This window comes from Semicossyphus pulcher, unplaced genomic scaffold (assembly GCF_022749685.1).
Source record: "Semicossyphus pulcher isolate SPU_LCO1_2020_fin unplaced genomic scaffold, fSemPul1.0.p SCAF_4, whole genome shotgun sequence".
Classification (NCBI taxonomy): Eukaryota; Metazoa; Chordata; class Actinopteri; order Labriformes; family Labridae; genus Semicossyphus; species Semicossyphus pulcher.
Genome location: NW_027211715.1, coordinates 28,889,174 through 28,911,174, shown reverse-complemented (window position 1 = coordinate 28,911,174; position 22,001 = coordinate 28,889,174). Strand labels below are relative to the sequence as shown.

The window sequence follows — 22,001 nt, the reverse complement described above, 5'->3', positions numbered from 1 at the left end:
AGCCCCACAGTCAGCATAGAAAGACACGGAGCGTGCACGAACACCAACAGCAAAAGGGTGCTGATGGCCATCCTGCCAGTTGTAGGTGAAATAGATGGGGGTTTTCTCGGCAGTGTAAACCACCACTCTGCGGGGCAGCAGCTGAATGCCAAAACGAAGCCTGTCCCTTCCATCTTTGACACTAAAAAGAAAAGCATTGTTTGCTCGCCAGGAGCTTAGGCTAACCACAACAGAAAACTCCTCACCAATCTCCGGCGGGAAAAGACCGCCTGATGGAGCCTCATAGAGGGAGTTTGTGTCGAGTAATACCCCATATCCAGACACAGGAAGATTCGAGGGTGAGGGAACAGTGGTGTAAGCAGTCAAGGGGGAGCTTGTCCTCTTGTCTTGATAGTCTGCCCTGCTTTGAGCTGTAAGCCCCAATTGATAGAGGATATCCACTCCTGTAGGAAAGAGGAGACAAATAAATAGGGTCAGAGATAGGAGACAGAGAAATAGGTCTTAGGAAAGGCAGCACTCTGCAAAATGTCTTTTGAGAAGTTTAAATGGTCAAGTAACAAGTGAGGTTTTTTCATGATTTATGGCACTTCACCCAAAGAGGGAAAGAGACAGACGGGGAATAATGCAGGACAACAGTCCATGGATAAACGTAAGGTTAGGATTCCACAGGTATGCTTCTGAAGCACTTCTCTTTCTTTACTTATAAGTGTCAAAAATGATTTATTCCTCATAGATAACCGATTCATAGCTGCTAAATCTGTCATTGCTATATAGGCAAAACATGAGGGAAATGACATTATCTTCACTTTTTCATGTTTATGTAAAAAGTCACTGGTCAGACATTATACAGCCACATTATGGAAATGTTGATCCTTGTTTTTCTCTTGGACTAAGCACCAGAAAGGCAGCTGTGGCCCAGATGAATGAGGGGACTAGAAGGATGGGGCCAAACTAGGATACAGGAAACCTGTCCACACAGACCTTTTGAATCAGTCTGCCAACAGAGAGTCATGAGAGCAGCTTTCCTCCAAATGGTCCAGTCATTAATTTTCAGCGCCATCAGGTAATTATTCAAAGATTATACGTTACTAAGTCTGCTGTCCACCACAGCCAGGCAAAAGCAATAAAACATTATTCGTAGACAAAGGATATTCTATGGAGTTCTGGCTTTTTATAGACAGATCTGGCTGAAGGGCAATGTCGCACGTGTGTTACACATGTCAGTATGGGACAGAAAAAAATCAAGTGACATTATTAATATGACAAACGGTAAAAGAGGTACCTGACATATTCTGTAACTTAAAATGTCAACTGCATCTAAAGCGGATTGGTTGTTTTAGAAGCTGGACTGACCAGTGTGACTATGTGTGTGCACATGAAAGAGGCAGACATTGAGAAGAAATACAGTGTGAGCAAGTCATCTCCGAGCATCCTGGCAGAATGAGACAGCAGCAATAAAACAGCTTTTTGAGCCTGTTTGTTTGAGAGCATATGTTTATGTTAAATCTTAGTGAGATTTCAGGGACAGTTTGAGGTATTTTAATCCAGAGACACTGAAGCAACTCGAAGAGGGTCTAGTTGATTTTGTATTACTGAATGCACTACCTCAATCTGGTAACTGCAGCTACAGAGCACAGCTTTAAACTGCACCACCATCATCTCTTGTTTATCTAACCTTTAAAAAACCACTTGAGAGGCTGCTTAGTAAATGCATTTTTAGCCCACACTGTTAACATCCTAGAAATGTGCAGACACTAAAAGGAAAAAAAAAGACATCAGAGCAATTACATGCCTATTTTAGATGAGCTGCACATGTACAACCTTTTAATCTTTCACCTTTTTCAGAGGATTAAATCAGACTGCTAATAACTTACACGTTCTGAAATGCAGATAGCATCAGTGGTCTGGATAAGAAGATACCGAAAGCTTTTCATTAATCACATATCTTAAAGCTGTTTAGTAGTTAGCCAGTAAAGTTTTAGCTATGAGAAAAGCTAATAGCCATTAAACATTTGTGAGATAGGTTTAAAAAGTTGGCACCGACCTTCTGTCATCAAATAAGCCATGCATGTTTTACTCTTTCAACGGTGAATTCTGTGAAATGCTGATTTTAAAAAGGTGAACAATCTTGCTTGACATTTAACGTGGTCTAAATAAATTCTTAAATTGAGTCTTCAAACTTCATTCATTTAAAATTGACATTGCATAATCTCAACAATAGAACTGCATCAAGTATAAACCAGGCGTACTGGACAATTCCTCCTGGCACGCCTGCATCGCCTTCCGGCTGTGACGGCACTGCCAGGGCTAATCACAGGCACTCTAGTTAATGCTCGTGATTATACCAATTGTGCCACAGCTCTTCGCTCTGCTTCATTAAAGCAGCTACTTAATTGACCACTTTGTTACAGTATATTCCAGGCCCCTGACTACGCTGCATTAACATTACATCATAATCTGTTGCACCAGGCAAGAAGTCAATCAGTCAGAGCAGGAAAAATGATCCACTTAACAAGGAATGAGCAAGGTAATCATACCACAAACGCTGCGTTTAAAGCCTGTTTGTTTAGGAATCTTACTAGGATAAAGGGCGAGACAGAGCCAAAAGAGAAAGTGTGATTAACAGAAGTAAGACATACAGTGCAGCATCCTGGATGTGGTTTGGCCAGGTTTTTAGTCCTATATCCCAGGTAGGGAGAATATCTATCTGCAAGCTGATCTAAGCACGCACTGAGATGTCCTTGACATTCTTCGCCCTAGGTAATGTCAGCCCAGATTCCAATTAACCTGTCTCATATGTGAAGACAAGCTGCTCTAGCACTGGGTGCATTCCTCCTACCCTTGTCATGATGGATTGATCCTACTTGGAATGAGTTTATCGACTATAGATATTTAAAGGGACAACAATGCAAAATGGAATAAGGTAAGGGACTTTAAAGTTGGTTTGCTTTCTGGGTGCATAGGTCAGTAGAAAATGCACATACGGTTCAATATGTGAACAAATATGTGAGGACCCATCACAAGGTCAACCTTACATGAAATTTGCTGACGCTGAGGGCCTGATTCACTAAAGGATTGTGTGGCTGTTGCACCTGCAAAACCTGTGCAAATGACACAAAAAGACTCTTCCTCATTCTCCAAGCACATGCAGAGGGTTGAATGCACCCCAAAGTGCGCTGCAGAGCAAACAGCGTCTCTATGCTCCAGTGCCACTTGCGCGTATTTAAATGAGTCATTATGCAGGCATTCGGGGCAAATTTGGCCCATTTCTATGCAAATTAGCCTTGTGGCAAAAGCACCTAATTCATAAATCCCAGTTCTAACAGCACAATCTGCAGAGAGCTTAAAGAAATGAATCTGCGTCACAGACAGTTAAACTAGTAAACACCTGTGGAGTCTGGACTTTACAATAAACTGTTAAAAGAGTTGTCCCCTCCTCTGCCTGCTCATCACTGATCTGTGCATGGAGTTGAGATCTGTCAGTGTGCGCTCAACTAATGCCTGAGAGCGCAGCATTGCGCAGCAGATAGTGGAGGCGCTGACACCTCCTCTCCCACAATCAGACACAAAACAAGAGCAAACTGCGCGGATATGCAAAACTTTATGGGCATGTTTGTGCTTGAGTGTCATCAGGACAATGTGCTTTGTGAATCGGACCTTGAGATGGAGCAGATAGCGGGTACAAATGATGCACAATTTATGGAGTGGCCCAATTATAGTCACTCAAAAAACAATGTATCTTCTCGATAAATACAGAGAGTACAATGTGAGTTTTATTTTGTTTTTTTGACAGCACTCTTTCTTGCTGAGTAAGTACTTTCTAGAAAGTCTGAAATCTGAAATATGTATGAAACTAATTTGTACTGACTCTAAAAGAGCCCCACTGAAAAAAGACTCCTGCTTCCGTCAACTCCTAACCTCTGCTCTTCTTACCTTCAACTCCTCTAATCATTGTTGCTTTGTTTAAAAAACAAATGGATGGATATCACCTCATCCAGCCAGCTGAGGCACGTTTGTCAATACCTGCTAAGCACTGAAGTGAGATTTCCTACTACTCTTTGTCTCTACTCTATTTGATTTAGTGGTGTACTTTCCTAGAGTGCAGTTCTTAGCATGTACTTCACATTACACTTGCATGTGACATATTAAGAGCATTCTCTGATGCACTAATAGGAAAAAAGATGGCTAAGACGAGAAGCAGTGAAGGTTGAGACAGGGGCTATTTAGGCTGCTTCTACATGCTTGCTGTGGCCTGGAGCGCAAGAGCAGACATGTTGCAGAAAAGGTTAAAAATGAGAAGAGCAAAAGAAAGTAGAGGTCCCATTTTCAGCCACTGTCCATATATCTACTTGCCACAGTATAAACTATGACATAATAAAGATAATATGACGAAGATAATCAAGATTCAGATTTGAGTTGCTGTCTGAATGTACAGTGAATTATGGCCTGCTTAATGTTATGTAATGGCGCAAAAGTTTTGCAATATGAAAGGTTCCACTGAACATACTCGTTCAGTCCAATTACAGCTTCTGCTATCAGGTTATTCACTTGCCCTTAAAGACAAACCAGATAGAGGGAAAGGTCTTCATATAGAGTGTATCAAGAATGGTCTTAATGCTTAAGTAAGGAGTTAGAGGTCTGTTGTTTACCTTGAGCTAGGTAGTCTTCTTCTGCAGAGAGTGCCGCTGAGCATACTGACAGGAGCAGGATAAAGTTCCACCTAGAGGGACACAGACACAAAAATTTATAAAAGATTAGCCAATTTAAAAAGTGGTCTTTGAAACATAAACATGAAGGTAATGTCGACAATTAACTCATTGATTGTGTTGAAATGATTAAGAACACTCAAGTCAAATACTAAATATATTCCACACAAAACAGTAGTCCCTTGGTTGATGTTCTGTCTTTAGCACGTGAGTTATTGTGAACAAAACTGTGGCATTTCTGAGATAAACTAAAACTTGGCTCTTTTTTCAATCAGTCATTTACTGTTGGAAGTCTCGACTTAACCTGCAGAGATGAGAGCAATGCGTCTCCTGCTTCAACAATCAGTAGGCTGGTATACCACTCGGTATATGATAAGTTCTATACAACATTGAAACGTGCGTGCCATTAACTTAAAAAACAGCTGTGGCATTTCATCAGACACTTTTAGATCTCGGGGAGGCTGGATTTTCTTGTGCTAGGGCTTTGAGATGACAATGCATATTTAAGACACTGGATTGAAAAAATATCCTGTAACAACAAAAGTAGCTTTAATGATGATTATGTTCAATTGGCTGTCTGTAAATTAAGCCATTGAAACAGCACACACAATACAAAGGCCCTGTAACTGAAACACCAAAGGCTAAAGGGAAGCAGACCTTCATAACTAAGTAGTGTGTGTTTGGCAAAATATACACCATTTGCATTGTTTTTAATGACATAAAACAACCCAGCCTTTAAATCTGATGCACGAGATGAAATGTATAGCCGGTGCCACTTCTTCTAAGCAACATTAATTTTATAACATTTTGAAGTTTTGAAATTGAAGACAAATGCCGAGGGGAAAAAGCTCTTGCCGTTCAATGCCACAACAACGTCGCCGTCACAAACGACCAGTAAATGAACGGTTGAACCTGCAACGGTTAAACGTTAAAAGACCTTCCGGGCTACGGTTAATTAACGTTAGCTTTTCAGAAACCAATAGAGACGCTGGTACAACTGAATTAATGTCAATGTAAAATATTTAAATAAATAAGCCACGGGGACGTTTTTTCTAAAACAAATATAGCAGGGAAGGGTTTCATTTCTAAACTTTCCGTTAGCTAACATTAAGGTATCGTTAGCTTACAAATTAGGTTAAGCTAATCGATGTGTGACGTTAGCAATGGTAAAGTCTCACTCTCTCTCTGAGCCTATAAAAAAGTTGCAGTAGTTCGCTTATCAGTATTTCTAACCGGTGATGGTCTCATTCGAACAGAGGCCCCGGTAGGTTTTCTTCTCCACTGAAGGTAGAGGGCGAAAACGCCCCCTTTGTTGAGCTTACTACACGGAGAGGCTGCCTCCAGGTTGTCGGTTATTTACCCTGCATTCAGGTGTTTTTGGAATAATCGGAAAAAATACTTTTACACTTCGAACAACAATTCGAAGCAAATACTGATAAAGTCGGAGAAAATTATAGTATCCATGTTGCCAGTTTGTTAGAATTGACGACATATTACGCAGAAACACAGAACAAAAAAAACGTTTGCTTGATGCGGAAACGTTTCTTTCTTAAATCAAAGTCTTTCGGCTCATTTGTCAATTATGATATTGTGTTAAAGTTATAACCATCAGTTGCTGTCCACACAACTGACCTAGTTTAGTTCTGAACATTAGAATATGACGTGCTTTTTTACTATAGCAAGTTATTTTCGACTTAAAGCTCCTGAACACACCATAGACTGTATGAAAAACACACCCAAATCAGAACAACGCCTTCCGAATTTTGGAAGTCCGAGCATCCGAGGAGCACGTGAATGCAGGGTTACAGTTTATTGGATTACTTCCGCACTCTGTATGAGCAATTTTGAACAATTTTGAATTTGTAGACAACTTCTAAGTTTTTATGTTATCAGTTTAACGTTAACCCAAGTTTTTTTGTGAGTAATGACATGTTAGCCGTTGTAAATACAGTGATCGATTGTTTATGTCATTCTAAATTGAATAGCTTTGTTTTTCGACTATTCATTGGACAAACAAAGTAATTAAGTCTCCATGTTAGGGTTTAAGATTTTGTGATCTGCATATGTTTTTCTCATGTTGTGTACTGAACCATGAATTTATTCATGAAAAACAGATGATTATTACTTATAATATCCAAAGAAGTCAATATTGGATTAAAGTAAGTAGTGGGGACATTATAAAAAGAAACATGGGAGCCCCTTAAAAGGAAACCTAACTCCTGTGTTTACAAAGGCATTCTACTTTGACATTTTTATGTCTGAAAATATAGTCATGCAGGGAGCCTTTTCTGTCATGTTTTATTGTTTCCAGACCATGATGGATTTTCTCTCAAAGAAAAACTTGCTGTTTATTTGAGCATTTGTCAGTTGAGCTGTGGCTGCAAAGAGGAAAAAGGCCCAGCTAAGATTAGCTAACTAGATTAACTAAGAGAAAGAAGTGTTACATCTGACTTTAACAATTTTTGTTTCTGTAAAGAGCACATTGCCTTATGGAAACCCTTGAAAGGGCTCCTGAACCAGAGGGCTTTTGGGGTTTTATGGCAAACAAGAGACAATAATCTGCTTATATGTCTGATAAATACAAACATATTCTTTAACTTATATTCCATTAATATTAGAAGCTACCTTTTATCACACAGTTCTTTATTAGGTCCTATGTTACTCATACAGCATGTTGTGACATTACTCTTTTAAAGATTCAAGGATTTTTAATCCTTTGACCCTCACTGACCCCGCCTCTAGGTGGCACTGCCCACCATACAGCTGGACAGTCAGTCTGTGCTGTGTGCATCCAGTAAAGGCATTCAAAGGAAGTTTGACTTTACACATTAGTTTTTCCTTCTTCAGACGAGATTTTCAAACACAAAGTCAATACCAGTTATGAAAGAGATGCATGTGCCATAACAATAAGTGTAATTCATATAGTATGACTTTTATCCATCCTCTCTTTTTAAGTCAATAATCAGTCAAGCCACTCCTTTCAATACAGATAACTCTCATTTGTTTAACATACATTTTATGAATATTTGGTATCTTAAACTAGGTTAAGCTGTATAACAAATCTGAGACAATAAGCACAAACACAACCAACCACTAACACAGGCCACCATGTACAACAGTCTTTACTACAGCAAAGATCGCAGAACATGTTGTGTCTGTCATTCACCAACATCATCATCAAGTAGAGGTATGAAAAAAGTTTAGAGCAGGGTCTCCGTATAGACAGTGAAATGTTAAGCCATACTGTACCCCTACTGATTCTGTAAGAGGGTAAAATACTAAATAAAACCTGAGTCTTAGTTTAACAAAAAGGGATTTGATTAGAAGGATTTGTAAGGTTGGATATTTGGTGCATACAGGTGAGCATACAGGTGAAAATCTAAACTGAAAAATGGCAGAATAACTCCTGTGAATGTGAGAAAACTGAGATTTTTAGATTGAGCTTCCAACAGTCGTCTGATCGTTACAGTAGTTATGTCATGGCATCTCTTTTCTCCAACTTTAACCCGCAACATACTTTACCGAGCATTCATCATGTACAGCTTCAAAGCATACTCTGTACCTTTGAACCAAATCAATCACATAGACAGCCCTGTACATAGTAACAGCTGCTGACACAACTTAAAGTGGCTTCTAGTGGGATGATTTTCAACACAGTGTGATGGTGCAAAAAGACTCCAGGAGACAGTAGTCCTGCTATGTTAATATGCAGTTACGTAATACTGCCAGAAAGAGTGCTATCAATCACAGGCTGCTGTCACACCTTAAGCCTCCAGGGATTGTTCTGTGAGTGTGATGAGACTGTCTAACAAATATCTCTCCCTCATGGCCTTCGAGGACCAGATTAGCCCGGCCAGCACAGAGGCTACTGGTGTTCATGTGGCCCTGTTTGAAGGGAACACCACAGACGGTCAGCCATGTTTGTTTTCCCAGAGGAAACTTTAGCAAGAGAAAGACAACGAGAAAAAGAAGGAGTTGAAAAGAAAAAAGATTGACTCCAAGCAGAAACACTATGAGCTGTTTCTGTCACCTGTTGCCCATCGAGAGAGCGGTGCGACATTCCTCAGCCGGGAACACAGACCGATCCCCGAAGCAGGAAAAAGCAAAAGAGGAAAACCAGGGGGGAAACATCATTACAATCATCTGTTGCAAGAGGATAACACTGACATTTATAAAACCAAGGAAGACTGGTTCTGCTTAAAAGTTGGCAGGGTTTAAAAGTAGACCAAAAGAGAAAAAAAACTAAATATAACACTTAACATTCCCTGTTGGAGTGTCGAGTTGGGCCATCTGATGCTGATTCAGACAGCTTTTTTTTTTTACTGTGTCTGTCACACAGTCTTCCTGTTCACGGCTATTTTAAGGCATCTCTGAGACTCATTGCTTCAGCACAACTATAGTGACCTAAAAACGAGTGGTGGCACCTTAACTGCACCAATTGCATCGATAAGTTTGGTTACTTTGTGCGTCTTCCGAACGTTTTTCCAAAGCTTTCTAAGTCGTTAGAATTATATCCAGCCCACATTGTACATTCAGAGCACCCAGTTTCACAGTTTCTTTATTAAATCCTGATGTAAATCCCTGTCTAAGTGACAGCACACTTGGACAAGCTTCCCAGTCCTTGCACTTAATGGAAAAGACTGCTGAAAGCAAGACAAAGCTCCCCAAACACTGCTCTGTTGACTAAGGGAAATACCACTATGTGGGGAGTGGGTGTCATGTCAAGACTATAAATAATCACAACTTTAAAACTCCCCTCTGCAATGAATCATTCCAGCAGAAACAGATCTCAACGTTCTGCCCCTCGAAATTAGCTTGGAGCCCTAACAATGGTTCATTCAAGTGAGGAGAGGCGAATGGAGAGCGCTCCGTTTGATTTGGCAAATAGGGGCAAAGTCACTCAGGTTCTGTTTACAATCCTCATCAGGAAAGGGAAACTATTTTCTTAGGTTCATCATTGATGTCAGTCAGGGGGCGACTTTATGAGCAGTGACATTCCCACTATACTGTTTCCATGTCTGATCTGGCAGGCCACTCGCCAAATCCATTAGCAACAAAGCATGCAAAGCTGTTAATCTACCCAAACAAGTCCGAAATGTTTAACTTCTTAAAGGTTTGAACAAAAAGGACGGCTACCGATGGATTTGCTGATCTGTGTTGTGGGTAAAAGTTTTCTACACAGCCAACAGCAACTTTTCTTTACTCTGAAAGGTCCTCTGATTTGTGAGGACATGGTGGACCATATAAACAAACCCAATAGGAGTCACCTTGACTGACCTGATCCCATTCATCTCTGATGTTTTCTCCCAACAGCACTCTTTAGAAGTACCCCACATAGACTCATTATTCAGAAAACTGAGGTTTATAGAGCTTGACATTGGAGCATTTGCCTGACCTCAACTGTTAAATGCCCCTGTGGCAAAGATGTGTTGAGCCCAGATTTAAATGGAGCGGAGTTCAAAACAGTGGGGAAATCTAAACTCTCACACATAAATCGACACAGTTTACTTAGGCTTATAATACAAGTCACTTTCCAAGACATCAAACTGTAAGAGAAATCAGACATGGGGAAAAATGACATCATTCAGTAGGTCCCTCATGTTAAGACCTAGCATCACTCACACACGCAAACATCGTTAGCCGTCAGAATGGCACCATCTGAGTCCAATGCTAATCAGGTGTTCTGTTCTTGCATGCTTCGCTTCTCCATCTCACCCAAAACATTCCTGGACATGAACAAGTAGCTGATCCACAGCCAATATCTGCTCCTACACTACTGGCCCTGTTTCAGCTTTAACACCTGTCTCCTCATTATAATTACTTCAATATGGAAGCGCTAAGTGTCTTCCCAACATGTGCAAATAGCCATCAGCAAAACGTCAACAAGTTTCCAGGTCGCTCCTCTCTAGCCAAGCTTGAGATGCTAGTTCCAAACTGCCCCAAGCAACTGTTGAATAAATATATAATTCTAAATATAGACTAATATGTCATGTCTGGATGCTTCTTCTTTGACAAAGAGCCGAGCGTGGTGCGTGTTTGTGCTCCCTCAGGAGGGTGGCTGGAGTCAAGAGGTCACTGCAGACCAGAGTAAAGATTGACTTAGTCCACAAGACAGCGAGCAGACAAAGGGCTGTGAGTAAACTTCCACAGGTCTTTATTGGTTTGCCCTTTTCCTGTTGCGGGAAGACCTGCAGATGTTCAGAGGGTCAGATACACTCACTCACACAGACAGGCCAAAATACCAACAGCCAGGCACTGTTGTGGAGAAGGTGATTGGACCGCAGCAAGAAGGTGGGCGGGCTGTGATCTAACCACGCATTATTTTACAAGAATAATCAGGCTTACTGGGTCAGGTTTAGCTACAGTGGTGGCTACAGTCCCTGTACTTCTTGTAATGACGAGTGTCAGAGAAAAGTTGGATGTTACATGGAAACCATTGTCATAGACTTGTTTGCTGTCCTATCAAATAAGGAGCGTGTGAATATTGTGGGGCTGCCACCTGAAAGTCAACCATTCAAATCACCAACCGTGACGACCCCGAGCTGGCTCACGTTTTGTCAGTTGAATATCTGTGTTTTGGTGTCTTAGTTTCGTCTTTGTACACAGAATAAAGCAGGAAAGCAGGAGCAACAGCATGGCGAGTTGTCAAGATTCTCAAATGACCCTTCGTGGTTCAGCGTTCACAAGGATTTTACTGTTAGCCGAACTAACAGCAGAAATAACCTCCTCTCCGAAACAGACAGCCAGTTAATTAATACCAGTGAAAACACAATTAATACCAGTGTGTGACCCTCTTGGTAAAGGATACAGAGTATCATGAGGGTCTGCAAGCGAAGCTGCTAGCTAGCTTGTTCTTCGGTGGTTAGCTTGTTTTTCAGTTAGGATTTCTTCTGTGTTCATTGGTTTCTTAACGGGAGAAAATTATCTCCTCTTCACGAACACAAAAAGATGAGGTGATTGAAACTACTAAACATACTGAGGTAGGCATTTTTCAGTTAAAAATAAGCGTCTATCTGACCCTCTTTGAAGAGTAGTTTGGCTGCTAGCTGAGCGATCGCTAACTTTAGCTCACTAGCAGGCTGAAATCCTGCATCAGGTTCATCATTGTCATGTTTGTAGAACAAAAAGACAGTAACGTGACCTAAAAACAAGTTAAGTAATTGGCTTGAAATGTACAGTAAAACATTAGACTTATGTAAGCTAGCAAGGCTGTTTGGTTTGGCGGGAAAATGCAAAATAAATAGTTGAGGCTTAGTATTGAAAAGCCAATCCTGATCCGACTGAAATCATTCTGAGTTGGGTACAGCCCTGGTGTATTGAGATTTGCACCCACAGTATAGTAGCCTATTTTCAATGACTGTAAAACCCCATCACCAATAGTTCACTCCACTGAGTTTCCGTTAATATTCAGAGTGCCACAGCCACACACACTGTCACACAAGCACAGGTGCACCACATGACACAATGGATGAAACTTAGCCACCGAAAATAACTTTGTCACAAACATAAGCTAACCAAAGCAAAAACAAATTAGCCTTATTGAGACATCATAGGCACTTTAAACACTCCTCCAGCTCACGAAGTTGTCATCTCCATTTCCTGAAACACACATCATTAACTTAAAACAGGAACTACAAGCCCGCCTTGAGAAGACAGCATGCTCTCGGGCAAGTGTACAGTATGCGTGTCTCTTCAGTAGCTATACAGTCCGACCACTGCCAGCAAAGGAGCAGCGATTCCTGCAACAGTGGGTGATTGTCTGGAGCTCAGGAGCCGGCTAACCACTGATGCATACACACTAACTCTCCCCATGCATTCAAGGGAGGCCACACTTGTTCTCAGTCAACTCAGCTCTCCCATAAGGCTCTCGTTTTCACTCTCCAGGACCGAAAAAAAAGAGCCTCTCAGGATTTCAAGTCTACTTTGTTTTCCGTCGAGCAAGCGCTGTCAGCAGGAAACAACAGGAAGCATTGTGAGCTCGGCACTTTTTAGATCTTATCTGGAAGGGATTCATAATAGAGTAGAGACAACTTGGACTCACTTCTGATAGAAGAAAATACATTTCCTGCTAAGTAGCCTACAGAGGCGTGCACATTTCTGCAGCTCGCAGTCCCAGCTGAATGTAGCAGGACAACAAAACCTGCATGCAGGATGTCAATAATAAACACGTCCATGAGGAATGTTTAGGTTAAAGGCTCTAAATATTCTTATTTTCCATTTAAAACCAAAAAAACTGACAGTTTAATTAATTTGTAAGATATTGTGTCTGACAGTTGCTCTTCTATCAGTGTAACTGATTTATAACTGACATGCTGAACAAGCATCATTGCTTTCATGCCATTCTCATTCATCCTCCTACATCAAGTGTTTATTTCCCAGCTTATCATAGCTATGTGAGTGAAGGATAAATAAAAAGAAAAGGGGTTCAGCAGAGGGACAGATGGTATTCACATTTTAATGTTGGAGATTCCAGGCTGCATGTTCATATGGCGAGTTCAAAGCCAAGACCTGTGCACTTACTAATGCTTAGCTGTCAGCTGCATTTATCCAGATCAACCAAGGATAAAGGAAATAAGTTGACTGCAAAATACGTAAACCTTGCATGCATCCATAGATAAGTGCTATTGTCATTTGGGATGCTTCAATTGGAAAACACAGTCCAAGTACAGCTCTACTGTAGTTTGAATGGTTTATATGTAGAGCAAAAGAATGACAGAGACAAACTAATCTAATAAGGAATGCCCTTAAAGCAATAAAGCTCTATGATGACAATACTAAACTCTCTATATAGTACATTTAGCTGCAGTCGATTGGCGCCCCTGACAGGGAAACAAGCCAAATCACCAGAATAGATGTAAGCCCGCCACTTTGCAATCTTAATGAATCTGTTCTGGGAACTTTGTCAATGACACAAATAGTTAGCCTAACATTAGCAGAGCCTACTGTTTAACCAAATGCCCACTTACGTTGCTGCCGCGGAAACGTGTCCACTCCTTGTCCGTTGCGCTCCTAAATGCATTTGTATGCATTTGTCCAGGCAGCAGAGATCTGGGTGAAAACAGAATCACACTGACGAGGATAGCTGCACATGGGCAAACTCTTTGGCAGCAGCCAAAGGACGCGTAAAGTGGACGGAAGAGTTCTGCCACCTCAGAATTTCCTCATCGTATCGCAGTCCGGAGGAGAGATTTCTCCTATCGTTCAGACCTGAGCTCCTCAGGTCCTCTGCGCTCTGTGGCGCGCACTGATCACACTATTTCTATCCAAAGTGGAGACGCGCAACAGTTGCGTAGAAATACGCTGGCTTGTAGAGCGGCTCGTCAGACTGTTGCAGCTTTAACTCGGCTGTTTGTGAGGGATACAGAGAATCAGAGCTCGGCTGCTTCTCTCAGAGTGCAGATCCAGCTCTGCGCGGCTTTACCTCCAGGCGGTGGTTTCTGCTATGTGCCTTGACTTGCACTGATGCAAGGGGACCCGTATTCACCCCAACACAACTCCTACCAGCTGGTGGTGTTGGGTTTCACCACTTACACACTCGTGACATCACGGGTAGACTTCTGGCTTGTGCCCTTTGTCTACTTTGACTACTGTATTATTAGACCTAGAACAAGCCGGATAGAGGGCATGTTCTTATTGTCAAAAGCAGCAGGAACTTGCTTGCAAAGACGCACGCAAGTTACAGACCGTCCACACAGTCTGAAATACAGCCAGATAAAACAGGAGAGATCAGCTGGTGCAGCCTCATGTTGTTTGCTGACAAGCAAATCTGCCAGGTGCTGCAGCTCAAGGCACTGTTGTTCTGGCAAGACTATTCTGTTATCCAGCATTAGGCAACTCATACCAGGGCTGTATATGATACTTAAAGCAGAAATCTACTGAGCAATATCCATAAGCTTACTGAAGCTTATTATCCTAGCAGGGGAGGAGAGGATGGAGTACCCAGTTTGCTCTTAAGCATGATTACAGCAAAAGTTAACATGAATATTATGCACTTTGTAGCACTTTAAAACATTTAGGCTGCCCTTATAAATGGTTTATAATCAGGTTATTAAATAGATCGTTATATTTAATAAAACATTAAAAACTAGTTATAACACTTTTATACATTCATAAAGGCTCACTCATTGGCAAGACTCCACTTACTGCTTTCTTCTAAGTTACTAACCTGTACAGACCATTTTAATATCCACTTAGGCTGCTGAAAACGTGAAGGTAATCTGGTATGATACTTTGATATTCCAAATGAAACCTTCTGACGTTTCACATTAGCGGACGGAGGTTGAATGCCTGCAACTTGTTTGGTGAAGCTAACTGCTATGAAGCTAGCTGAGAAACCCAAATGAAGCGAAGGAACCCATGAGATCCGAGGCTCATTATTTTGCAAGCTTAAGGTTGCTGCTGGTTTTTAATCTATTTTTTTATGAGAGCTTATAAATGATTTATATTTGGTGGAGTCTTTTGGGCATTGCTTGGTTGGACAAAGTTTCACAATCAAGAGTGAAAACTGTTAAAAACAGATCAATTTTCTTTGGCCAGAATCCAGAATAATAACATTTGGGCCTCCTATTACTGGCACGTAAAAATAATTTACACAGACCACCATGCGACAACTCTGGCAATATATAACGTGAAGGTGGTTTACCAGGTGAGGCAGCATGCCATGAAATCTGAGGGGTTTTGATTTTACATCTGCTCCATCTGTTGAGATTTTCACAAACAGATTTATTAGTTGCATAAACTCTTGTAGTGTTCCTCATGAAGTATTTTGGCTCTGGTTGTGATTAGAGTTGGATATAACCCTTCTTTGTTTCTCTTGTAACCGAGTCTGAACACCACACCACTGTGTTTCCCCCTTGAAAATGACACCACGTCTTCTCTTTATCTCACCCATCGATTTTTCCAAACAAACCGGCTTTAACCCGCTTCCACCTCTCCCGATCCAGGTTAACCCATTAACCCAGAACAAACAGAGCTCTGTGGGTCCCTGGGCCCCTCCTTCCTCCAACCCCAACCCCAGCATCCTCCTCCAGACGCTTGCAGCCTCCCTCGGCTCAGCCTGGACGGAGAAGGAGCCCATATGGTTTCCAGTTCAGGGAACTGGGGGGATGCTACGAGAAGACGGAGGAGTTCCTGCCTCTAATCCCAGGTGGAGCGCACAGGGTTTCTAAACCTGAAGGACAGTTACAGTGAACAGCCACAGTGTACAAACAAGGAGTATTTAAATAGGTCAAAATGACATGGAAACTCCTTGCGAGCCTGCCAGCCACTATAAACAAGGCAGTAAATAAAAAGCATTCATTTGTTGGTGCCTGCAAACGAGACATCTGCAGCTATTTGTGCTACAGCAGTGGGTCAGACTCTAATCCCCCCTCTTCATCAAAGACAGTTGTCTCTGAGGAGGAAGCATGTGCACTGGATGCTCGCTCTCTCTCTCTCTCTCTCTCTCTCTCATGCTGGCTTTGCCATCAGCCAGCACCTTGGGATAGCAATGCTTCGACCAGATGTTTTCTTCCACTTCCAGGAAACAAAAAAAAGCAAAGATGCTGGTCCTCTGACAAGGTCATGAATCAACATCGCGAACAAATGAATTACACGATCAGTTTGTAGCAAAGCCCGGACAGAGACACCAGTAATATCTCTCTTAGAGGAGTAGAGCATTTGCCATTTTGTGACTGGAGAGCATTTAGAAAATGTTGAACCCAGGCATGAGTCATACTGATAAAAGCTTGTTGAAGTTCTTGATATAGGGCCTCTCATGCTGCAAATAGGTCTAAAAAGCTTTTTACTATACAGCCATATAAAACCACTTCAGCCACATACGTACACAGATTTACAGCAAACTTTTCAACATGAATTTTCTCTTTTTTCTGCATGTCCAGATGTGTACTAATCAGTCCATCGTGCACGGAGCAGCCGAACGTTAGGCCCAAAGACCGAGTGGTGTCCGATAATCAGAATCAGATCGCCTCTCTTTCTGCTCTCCTGAGTAACAGGCAGATGAGTGTAAAAACAAAAAAACATGTGGTGTTCCCTTCATGCAGCTTCATAACTTATCCAACGAGATTGCCAATAAATGTGTTGTAATGGAGCCAGGATCAGTGCGGTGGTCAGTGGACCGGTGCTTTCGGACAATGACTGGTGAGTTAAAAACACACAGAAAGAGCAGGCAGGATTCTGATGAGAGCAGCGCACGTTCACACACCATATGCCCTCCTTCCATATGATCAGATATTACATAATGCGCACAGAGCACATGTCCATGCTTGCTCACTTCTTGTTGGAGCAAAATTGCCAATAAAATAGAAACATTGAACAACGTAGTACTCTTTCTTAGATACTTAGAATGAGTTTTTCCCTCTATATAGTGTGTGTGTGTAATTTGGAATCAGCACTCTTTCCCCAAGTTTGTTGACTTTACTTGAACCCATTGCCTTAAAATATTTTAGAAACAAAGGATCTAAATTGTAAGCAGCAGACAAAGCAAGCTTACATTAATAGTCCGCACTCAAAATAATTAGTTCACTCACATAAAAATCTAACACTGAACAAATAGCCAGCTCAGGATCAAGCAGCTTCCTGTTTGTGCCAACCCCTTAATGATTCACACAACATAGTCTATATTAATTTATAACAACAAATATAATCTACAGCTGTTCTCATTAAATGTTCCCCTTGGCCATGGTGCAAACTAAAGACTAAAATAAAATCACACATTACTACACGTTCAAAACAACAAACAAACTAGACATTCAGTCCAGCTCAAAGCATGATGAGGCAAGATGGGCCGCTGTAGCAGACCTGTTGCTAGGCAGAAGTACTGTTGCTAGGCCGAAGTACTAACGAGCCCCTCCCCTCTCCTACAGAAATGTTAACTCTGCTTAACATGATTATTAAAGTGTTCATTTTAGCTGAATAGTTCAACAACTAATTTGCTTTAGTAATGTCAATTTATTTTTCAAAACATAAAGAGGATAAAAAAAGTCATTGAAGTGCCTTAAACCTGCCTTCTTTTAAATGGCCAGCAGGGGGCGACTCCGCTGGCTGCAGAAAGAAGTGTGATTGATTAAATCAGATGGGAAAATGAGCCTTCTTCTCAGTTGATTTATAATCCAAGCAAATATTTTCCTGATGCGTTGATGGTCTCAGTCGCTAGTTACAAGTCTTCCTCTACCAACATGTTTATTTTGTAAATTACGATCCAATTTAAAGTAAAATCTGCAATAAGACGCTTATAGGCTTATTGAGGGTGTGTCAATGGCTGTGTTCAAAATGCCGTACTTTACACTAGATACTACATGCTATATACTGCATACTGCATTTGGTGGTAGTCTGTAGTATGGAGGAGCTTTTCAAATTCATTTTGCAGTATGCTACTCCCGGTGGAAGTAAACAATGAAGACCGCTTCTTTAGCTATAGCGCCCCCTTCTGCTGGAATGCTGCTGCCATCCATCATTTCAACTGCCGCTGTGACGTTCCAGTGCTTTGCATTGTGGGATACTGGTCCGATGCATACTGGGGATTTTCAACGAATCAGTACGACATCCGGGTATTTTTGGCATACTGCACATTTTGCTTTAGTTTGCATACTGTGTACTACATTTTGGCCAAATCAGTACATACTGCCATAAGTATGGCATTTCGAACACAGCATAGCATTATGATTGACAAGAAACTTTGTATATCAACCAAATATGGTCACTTCTGATTCCTTAAAGAAGATGGCAACAGCAGTGTGAATCTCAAGGCTTAAAAATGGGGGTTCACAAACCAATGGTTGATGTTACGGTGGTCCATGTGCTGGGCCGAGTCCCACAGGCCTCATGTTTTCCTACCTGCCCACTTGTGATTTCAGCTCTAGAGCTGCCCCCACTCGTAGGCCTGAATTAAAACACCATGTCCTGGTTTGGAGAGCATCTTGTCTTTCAGGATGACATTTTATCGTACAGTAACAGCTTGTAAATGTGGGGTGTGTGGAAACTTTTAGCCTCACGGGACAAGAGTGAAGCCAAAGTCAACCGGTCTGGTTAGAGAGAAAAAGAAACAGGGAAGTGGAAGAGGGAAGGCTCTATGGTTGGTAGAGCGTAAAACAAAATGTTGTCTTGGAACCAGCCACCGGACTTAATAAAAAGGGGCTCTTGAGTGCTTACTGTAAGTGCATTCTTCTTGTCATAATGCTGCAGACACTGGTAGTTCAGTGTGCCTCATTAGGGACGAGAGCAATTGGTTGGCATGTGTCTGCGCGACCGTCCCGACAGCTGACTCTACCTGCAAACTGCCGAGACACTAAACATGGCTCCGTCTCTAATTAGCAGGCACGGCCCTGTGTAATTTCTGTCCTGCGTGCGTGTCACCGGCTCGTAGGGCTGTTATTTTGCCGAGCCAGGAGAGAGTGGGCAACAGCTGGGAGAGTGCTTAACAGATGGTGGAGCACGGCGCGGCCGATAGCTGAAACAATGCTCCATGTAAGAGCGTGTGTGCGTACGCTGTGAGGTGGTGAGCAGAGCTTAAGGGACCAGGGGAAAGCAAGGCAGAGAGGGGCCGGGGGAGTCCAGGGAGAAGGGGGTGTTTGGGCTGGGAGGAAGTTTGGGAGTGTGTTGGGAAAGTGAAAGTCCCCTTTGGGGGTCAAGAGGGGTGGAGAGGGGCACGGAGGAGGAACACACACACTGCAGAGGGAGATGTTGTGTCAGGTTTGGTGTTTAGTTTTCGTTGTGAGGCCTTGTAAGCACTCTGAATGGACTGTGGAGTTATGGCTCTGGAAAGAATGTCTGGTTAGTTGATGGTTCATTTGAACAGTTTTCCAAAACATCACTTTAATGGAGAGGAAATTAACGAGGTCATTTATCGTTAAATCTGTGTGAACATGTTTCATGTTGTTGCACCGGAAAGTGTTTCACTTTGAATTGTTTGCCTGCACCAACAGAGGGTTTTATGCGTGTGTGTGTGTGTGCATGGTGTTTGTGTGTGTGTGTGTGTGTGTGTGCATGGTGTTTGAGTGTGTGTGTGTGTGTGTGTGTGTGTGTGTGTGTGTGTGTGTGTGTGTGTGTGTGTGTGTGTGTGTGTGTGTGTGTGTGTGAGTGTGTGTGTGTGTGTGTGTGTGTAATTAGTTTTCCACATTTTCAGCAGAAGTCAAGCAAACCCACAAAAGCAAGCCGCTTGTCAGCTTTTGAATACCTCTGGCATCCAAATGCTGTCAGAATCACATGTCAGAACATCATAAATAACTCCTGTTTTAGATGAGTGTCAAATAATTTATGATTTCCATAACATCATCAATTAACAGTACTTGGGGGGAACCAGCGCAGTGTCTGTGCTTGAATATAACTGTGCCAACCAATTAAAAAAACAGCTGGAGGGAAAATGAGATGTGGAAAAGAAGAAAAGAGCTGAGCAAGATGAAGACGCTTAGCTTTTTTTACTTTATACTATTTATCACCTGTATGTAAATTAAATCTGATTCGTCCTCACTGAAGGGGAGAAAGTACAACCTTGAATTTTCCAAATGAATTAAATGCAAAGTGCAGAGGGAATCTACAGGGCGTTGGCTCCACTGTATGGGTGGGCAAACTCTAAAGCTTTAATTAAGGGGCGAATGCACGCCTCAATGAGAGTATTTAACGTGATGATGCAAAGAAAACGCTGCGTTGGAAAGGAGGTAAATATAACATCTGTTTTTTTGACACACAGGCGCATACATTTAGCATGATGACCCTGCAATGATGATGAATGAATACAGAGTGGTGGAAAGGTAGCATTAACTTAAATTGCTGCAGGCACCTAAAGTAAGTATATCATTCGGCGCTTCTCTGACCTCGTCCTGTGTGAGCCTGAAGAGCTATCATGCTGACACTAAGAAATGACAGTAAGACTGCTGTCACACACAAAATGTGTTTCTTAATAATCAACTACAATTGTTGAAAAATGTTGTTCAATCATTTTGGAAACAAATCTTGTGTATGGCCGTGGGCGTCTGGACCAGGTGGGCGGCCAACTTGAGCTGCAAGGCATCATTGATGGTCATTGCCTTGCAGCCCACAAGGTGCATGGACCACCCCATCTGCTGTTTACCCGAAACGCCAGATTACCAGTCTGAGCCTGAATACCATCCTCAAGATTATATGATAAAGTCGAGAGGCGATTCATTTAGTTGAGACCGAAGACTGGAGGCAGGAGACAACAGCTCACCTGAATCGTTAAATGTGACCAATAAACAATCTCATTTATCTCATTTGTAAAAAGTCTGACAAAAAAATAAGAAGTTGTGGTTTTGCATGGGTCATTGGCTCTAGATTCATACTGAGTGTACAGAGAACACACTGAGTTCTTCTTATCTTAATATCTACCATAGACTGTATATAAGAAGTGAAAGTAGCCTCTTGTACCAAATGTCAAGCAAATGCAGAAGTGCCTTAAACCTGCATTCCTTCTGATGGCCAGCAGGGGGCGACTCCACTGGTTGCAAAAAGATGTCAGATATTATGAAACAAGATTGGAAAATGATCAACTCAATTGATTTATTACCTCAGAAAACATTTTTCTAATCAGCTCTCACTTGATAGGCTCTCGAGTGGCCGAGGAATACACTTTTAAATGTAAAGGTTTTTTGTTTCAACTCGACCGAATAGCAAGAGATACAAATGTTAAAAAACAAAAGGGGCCTTATAGGTTATTATCTTATAGGTTAAGTTATGTGACATTAGTTATGATAGCTAGTTAGCAAACTAGCTACCTGTTGCTAGGCAAGGGGCACTTTGTGATAAAAGGGTAAGGGTGGGAACAGCTGGTGATGCAAACAGGAAATCCTCTGAAGACCAGACCGTCTCATTTCAGTTCAGCCTAAGTGTCGACACATGCTACAAATGACTCATCCTCCGCAGCCTGCGTCCTTCGACGGATGCAGCCCCTGAATTGAGACACAGCTCCGGTCCGTACAAGAAAATCGAATAACAAAATTACCCCAAATTACTCTATAATAGCCTGTGAGGTCAGTACGCACGACTAGTCCAGTCAAGTCAAGTATATTTTATGTATAAAGCAGCAAATCCTAACTGAATTTACCTCCTTTACTTTTCTTGTAGAGCAAGTTTAGACCATAGCCTACTCATTATAACATCTCTGTTAACAGAGACCCAACAAGTCCCTATACGAGCAGGCACTTGGCTTCAGCGTCAAGAAACCTCGAGCACAACCAGACTCTGGGTGGCAGCCATCTCCCTTGAAAGCACTGCATATTTTACCACAAATAACACAACTGCATACTTAGATCGTTACTAGAGCAATAAAGTAGTGATCAAATA

At 41.8% G+C, this 22,001-nt stretch overlaps 1 long non-coding RNA gene across 1 annotated transcript; it reads right to left on the bottom strand.

Annotated features, from left to right (window-relative positions):
• Positions 1-63: 63 nt before the first annotated feature.
• LOC138607903 (uncharacterized) lies at positions 64-13,759 on the bottom strand. The gene is made up of 3 exons (XR_011309399.1): positions 13,673-13,759; positions 4,650-4,720; positions 64-443 (listed from the first exon to the last, which is right to left on the bottom strand). It is a non-coding gene; the product is annotated as an uncharacterized lncRNA (long non-coding RNA).
• Positions 13,760-22,001: the final 8,242 nt, after the last annotated feature.